We start from the raw sequence: 6,000 nt of genomic DNA, 5'->3' as shown, positions 1-6,000 counted from the left end.
CTGGGCACTTGATGTTTCCTCATAGTCAGACCAAGGTAGTAATAGTTCATCCTGGTTTGGAGTTAAAAAGCCTCTCTGGCTTCTTCAGGCCCTCAAGTCAGACTCACACTGAAAGGGTCAGGGATGTCTAACCTGAAGTATTTGCTGTGGCCATATAAAGGTCAGGCAGCCCCTGGCTGCTGTGCAGAGGGACTGGGCTCAGGAGACACTCCTGTGTGCTTCAGGAGGAGGCACAGCTCTTCCAGGGCTAACGCATGGGAATGACACCTTCACACGAGGTGCTTAGGATGGGTACAGCTAAACGCCCCCCTGCTTCCTGCCCATGAGAAAGCATGAGACAGCCAGCAGAGAGCGCAGCGCCCCTGCTCAGCAGGGATCACGGCTGCTTCCAGAGGCTCCGCTGGAGCTGGCTGACGCATGACTCATAATGCAAACATGATGACACAAGAGCTCTGAGACTTACCTCTTGTGTTTTCATTTTCTGAGGGTCTACCTTGGCTCAGTTAATTACATTGTGCAACAGATTTTTGTTAGTCATATGTAGATCTAATTTCCAAGATTGTCCCTCGGTACCAAATTAGCAGAGAAAACATCAACTGCAATTTGCTTACAAACATACTTTAAACACCAGGTGCTTGTAAAAATGCATATGCTGTTTTTAAATTAAAAAGCTCTGTGTTGCCTTAAAAATACTTGCAGCAGGCAACATAACATTTACTCTCTGCAACATGTTAACTTATGTACTCAACAATAAAAAAATCTGTGTGCCAGTAAGAAATCCAGAAAGTTTGAATAGCTTCATGCCCCTTTCTTTGTGGCATATTATGGTTGTGTAAAAAATTGTGATTCTAAACTGTAGCCGTAAGGGCCCTCTGAAGCAGGGTAAAAAACATGTAAGCTGTCGTATGTTTAAGATAAGTAAATCAGTAGGAATACCACAGGATTTCCAATCTCACTGTATACACTCTATGGTTTTTGGCAAAATAAGCTGTTCATGTTTGTTCTGATCTCTTCACCTCTGTTAAATAGCAGTTATAGTCTCAGTATTTATACTTGATATACAAATGTAAAATATATAGAATAAGACATCTCAATGTCTTACACAGCCCCACCACTCTGCTATGAATTAACCATGTAGTGATAGCAAGTACACTTTTTAGTATTTCTATTTATACTCTCAGCGTACTAATACTCATAGATTCATTCTCTTGTCAGTACTGATAATCTTCACTTTTCTCAACGCTCTTGTAAATAGCTTATATCCTGAAGGCTGACTTTCTTAAAAAGATTAAGATGACTCTATTACTGTTTAACATATCAGAACAGAAGACATATTCTTTCCTTGGAGTTAAAATCAAGAGCAAGATTTTCATTGTTCATACAGAACCCTTTATCCTCACTGTAGCAATGTTTTCACAATGTATCTCATGTAGATGGTAATTCAATATATTGCATTATGTTTACATGCCAGTCTCAAATATGATTAAATTCTTTCAGATTTCCTATCTATACACATTGACACTGAAGCAAATTAAATGCCTTTTTGGTACGTTACTGCATATAAATTTCTAAAATTCTGGTGACCAAAACCGGTTGTGCACGTCTCAGTAAAATTTGTATTTTGTGTTACCTGGTGCTCAAACAAGCAATGAAACTTCTGGGAATGTAAAGGATTGTCTACAAAAGATAGATTACTCGTTTAATTCATTAATGTTTGGAATTTTGTTACTGTATTGATGAAATAATATGTATCTATATATAGATATATAGACAGATACAGCTATAGATATACAAAAGAGATTGTATGAAATTGTAAAACCAGGCTCAGCTCATTTAAGACCAAGCAAAGGTGAGAGGTAACAAATACCTATATTTTTATTTCTCATATGAAATTCATCTTTTGAAGCAACTTCTTATTGCAGGTAAGTGATGTACACTTGTACAGCCCTCCTAAGTCTACATCACATAAGTCTACTGTTTATGCAGATGACAAAACTAGAAATTTATTCTCCTGTATAGAGCCAGGATAAATATTTATCACTGTTAACTGGGCTGAAATAGTTGTCATTCTAAGTGAAAACACATGTGATTTGACCAGTGGATTAAGCTTCCAAAGTTTAACAGATATTAATTATGGAGAGGATGGTAGAAGGTAAATATTGCTTTTCCTTTGGTATCTTTCCTGAATAAATTAAGTGTATTATTTAATAAGGGTTTACAAGGACTCTACGCTAAAAAAGAAAAGCCATTAGCTAAATTACTGTTTATTTCTATTCCTTTGATCTTAAATTAGTAGATTCTTTTTCAGAGAAATCATTAAATATAATTGTAAAATTCAAAAATATATCTGAATGGTTTCATTACTATATGAACATAAATTCTTTCTTATGAAGCAACTAAATTTTTATTCAGGGAGTGAGGTTCTCCTATTCTAGAATTATCAGTATACTTAATTCCAGTTCACAGAAAATTTATTCAATTTCAAAACAAAATACATTGCACATAGAAATTAGAAAGTCTCTGTAAACTATTGTGCTAGGACTTCGTTGCATGTAGGGACATTATACAATACAACTTTTAAAGTACTGAGTTTAGTTTCAATTTGCAGCATGTAAAACTTATATTTTTGACTCTATTTCAAGGTGTAAAATGTATTTTATTAAATCTTTTTAAACATTTATAAGCTTATTAAAATATATAAAAAACATGAACTAAACAGCAGGTATATATTTTTATCTGATAAGCTGCATTTTTGAATGGGGTTTTAGCTCTTTTTTTGTTTTTTTTCATTACCTCTGATCCTTTCAGAGAAATGGAAAGAGAAACATTATGCCTGCTCTTTGTTTAATCTGTCTTTCACTTTTATTAGTATTTAACAGGAATTTCTGTGGTAACTTCTGAAAAGACATCAGTTGTATAAACTTGTGAACAGCAAATTGTGAAAGTATGAAAAATAAAATATGTATGCCATGTCTTTGTTTCTAATGAAAAATATAAAACTAGAAATAATGTGATTTGGCTTTCAGTTTGTAATCCATCTTCCTAGGGTTATAGGGGAAATACATGGTTATTATTTATTACACAGCTCAGAATAGTTGGGGAAATGTTTAATCTAATATGGTATGAGGTATTTACTTTAAAAAATCAGATTTTAAACTTTAGGTGAGAGTGTTCCCTTTCAGGCCACCACAAGTATCACAGCTTGCTGGTAGTTAGCCATACATCTGGTAGAAAAAGTTTGAAGGATTAGAAATAAAAAGAAGGCAGAAAATATTTTGGCTATCATCTCCAAGACTTGTTCAAAACCATAAAGAAAGCACATCATTTTAAAAATTAACATGGAAGGAAACATGATCCAAAAGGTTTCTCCATAAGCTTGCCCTTAAGGGCATGAAAGGAGCTCAATACAGAATTGTGATATACAGCCTACAGGCAAGAAATTGATCCATAAATCTTTGTAAATTAAGCCAGTATTTGTGTTACTGAAAAATGGATTTCATCTGCCAGTGAAGTCAGAACACTCATAGGCACAATATATCCTCTGTAGGAACTCAGTTTAGAGATGCTGCTATATTGTATTAGAAGCTGCTACAAAATTGCCACAAAACTCCCTACTATATGTATTTTCAATGTCATTCTAGTCTTGATGTGTTTTGTAGGTAATAAATGTTAACTCTGAGGAGGATGAAAAGGCATCATGATAATTTTTGTATTAAACCTCAGCATGACTTAAATTCATGTAGCATGTAGGTTTTTTAATTTATGCTAAAATTTAAACACCATGAAAAGCACCTATAATATATAATTTATGAGATGTGAGAGATCATAGAATTTAGTCCAGAGAGTACAGGACATGTCTATAATGAGACTTTATTATCTTCTTTATATGTGCTGTGTAATTTCAAATTTGTTGATTTAAAAGGTTGTGCAATTTAAAAATAGTTGTCTGTTTAATATTTCTTTGATTTTTATCACCTTATTCTAGCAATGCTGATGACAAATTTCAGTACTTTTCAGAACATTTTACTGTCTTTCAAGCTAAGACTATCTGAGTCAGCAGACTCAAACTTTCACAATGACCACAGGGAAAAAACTCCAAAAGAAAAACACTTATTTCCAACAGCATAAAAAAGTTTTAGTAAATCTTTCTGCATCCCAGAGAATTCAGAAATGATGAAATGAAACTGAAGTTGCCATCTTGAAGTTGGTATTACTTGGAGTCCACCAGTGTAATGTCCACGTCGTGAATGTAAAACTCAGTATGGCTTGAAGGAAGCCTGAGTTGAAGCTGGGTCTCTCCTTAATTAGTGAGTGCTCATCCAAGAGATTATTTTTGCATATAAAACTAGTCCTCAGATGCCTGTTTTGCCTTCAGTGTAAGTATGTAGTGAGGGTGTGCCTGTAGAGCCTTTATCTTTCTATTTTTCCAGACTTATGATTTCCCTTCCTATGCTCTTAACAAACAGGTAGCATGACAGGTTCTATCCAAAAGTAGACATGCAACTGAGTTAGCATCACCCTGAATGCAAGCTGGGGAGTCCAGGATTGCCCCTCAGCTTTTCTCTTTACACTGGCATGTACCATGTGCACCCCATTTCTCTCACGTCCCATCATTCACATGTACTGCATACACAACTCTCCTGCTCTCAGCTTACAACACTCTACCATGCAAAGCTCACAGCGGGAATACTGAAAATCATTTACTGTTTTTTTAACCAAAGGCAGGGCTGTAGAAGACTTGGTTCTTCTCTTGGACAGAATCATATTCAGAGCAAACAAAGGCTGAGTTTTCAAAGAAAAATTTAAGTACTTTTGTACTCCCCCATTTCTGGTCAGCTAGACACAGGTGGGAACAGGCTGGCAGGGAGTGGTGCTGTTTCCCAACACTGTATAAACATTCCCACAGCAGTGCTTCACTGTTTGGGTCATTTCCTCCCTAGCAGCATGGAAAATGCAACCACCTACCTTCACACTATTGGAATCATGGTGTCCACCCCATCTCCTGAAGCAGCTGGAGACTACACCTTTAAATTTGAAAATACTTGGTATGGATAACATCTTTTAAAAAACAAAACAAAACCAAAACAATCAGTGCTTTAACATCAGATCAGAGAAGACAGAATCATCTTCTTACCTGGTTTCTGAGTGGATGTAAAACAAACAAGTGAAAGCATATATTTTTCTTTCACTAGGTATTTGTCATGCATAATGTTTTTGAGTCCTATTTTGTCATGAATTAAAGCACAGCATTCCTACATAGTTGATTATCATTAATTTCCAAAAGTAATGCCAGAAAAATATCAGAGTTCAACATAATATAATTGAATTTACATTCTTGAGTGTTGTTTAGAACACACATATTTCTTGAATTACTACCTTGTTTTACAGTCAATGCTGTTTGGTTTTAAATTCTATTTCACTGAAGTTACTTCTAATTCTTTCAGTTCCCAGTGCTTCCTATCTTATTAAGAATGTAAAGCCATCTCTCTGTATACAGACTTGCAGGCATGATGAGGTGGATTCAAAGTTAATGAATCTTCCTCTTAATTTTAACCCCTGAGTATGGCCATGACCTTCTCCTCCTACATTGTTGAATTATAATGAGGTTGGGGGTGGTTTAATCTATTGATCCTATTGCCCATGACAGCACTGCTATATTATTAATTGCAGACACAGACTACATGTGCATACTTATCCCTTACTTCAAAAAGTGATACTTTGCAATCTTTATGTAACAGAGCCATGTTCAGCATCTAATTATCCCAGCTTAGGCTTCCTAACTAGAGTATGTTCTTAATTTGTTGTGGACTGCTAGTCACCATAAGAGCAACATATACTACACTACAAGGCATTCATAACATAGCTGAATTTTAGGCATCAAATGTATGATGAGTATGTTACAGAGGTTTAAGAACCACTACTGAGTGCAATAACAGTCCCAGGACTCTATCTTAGTCCTGGTTTTCAAGATACACTTTAGTTTAAAGGCTATCCAGTGGT

Source organism: Lonchura striata, chromosome 3 (genome assembly GCF_050655825.1).
Source record: "Lonchura striata isolate lonStrDom1 chromosome 3, ASM5065582v1, whole genome shotgun sequence".
Taxonomy (NCBI): Eukaryota; Metazoa; Chordata; class Aves; order Passeriformes; family Estrildidae; genus Lonchura; species Lonchura striata.
This window is presented reverse-complemented; position numbering follows the sequence as displayed.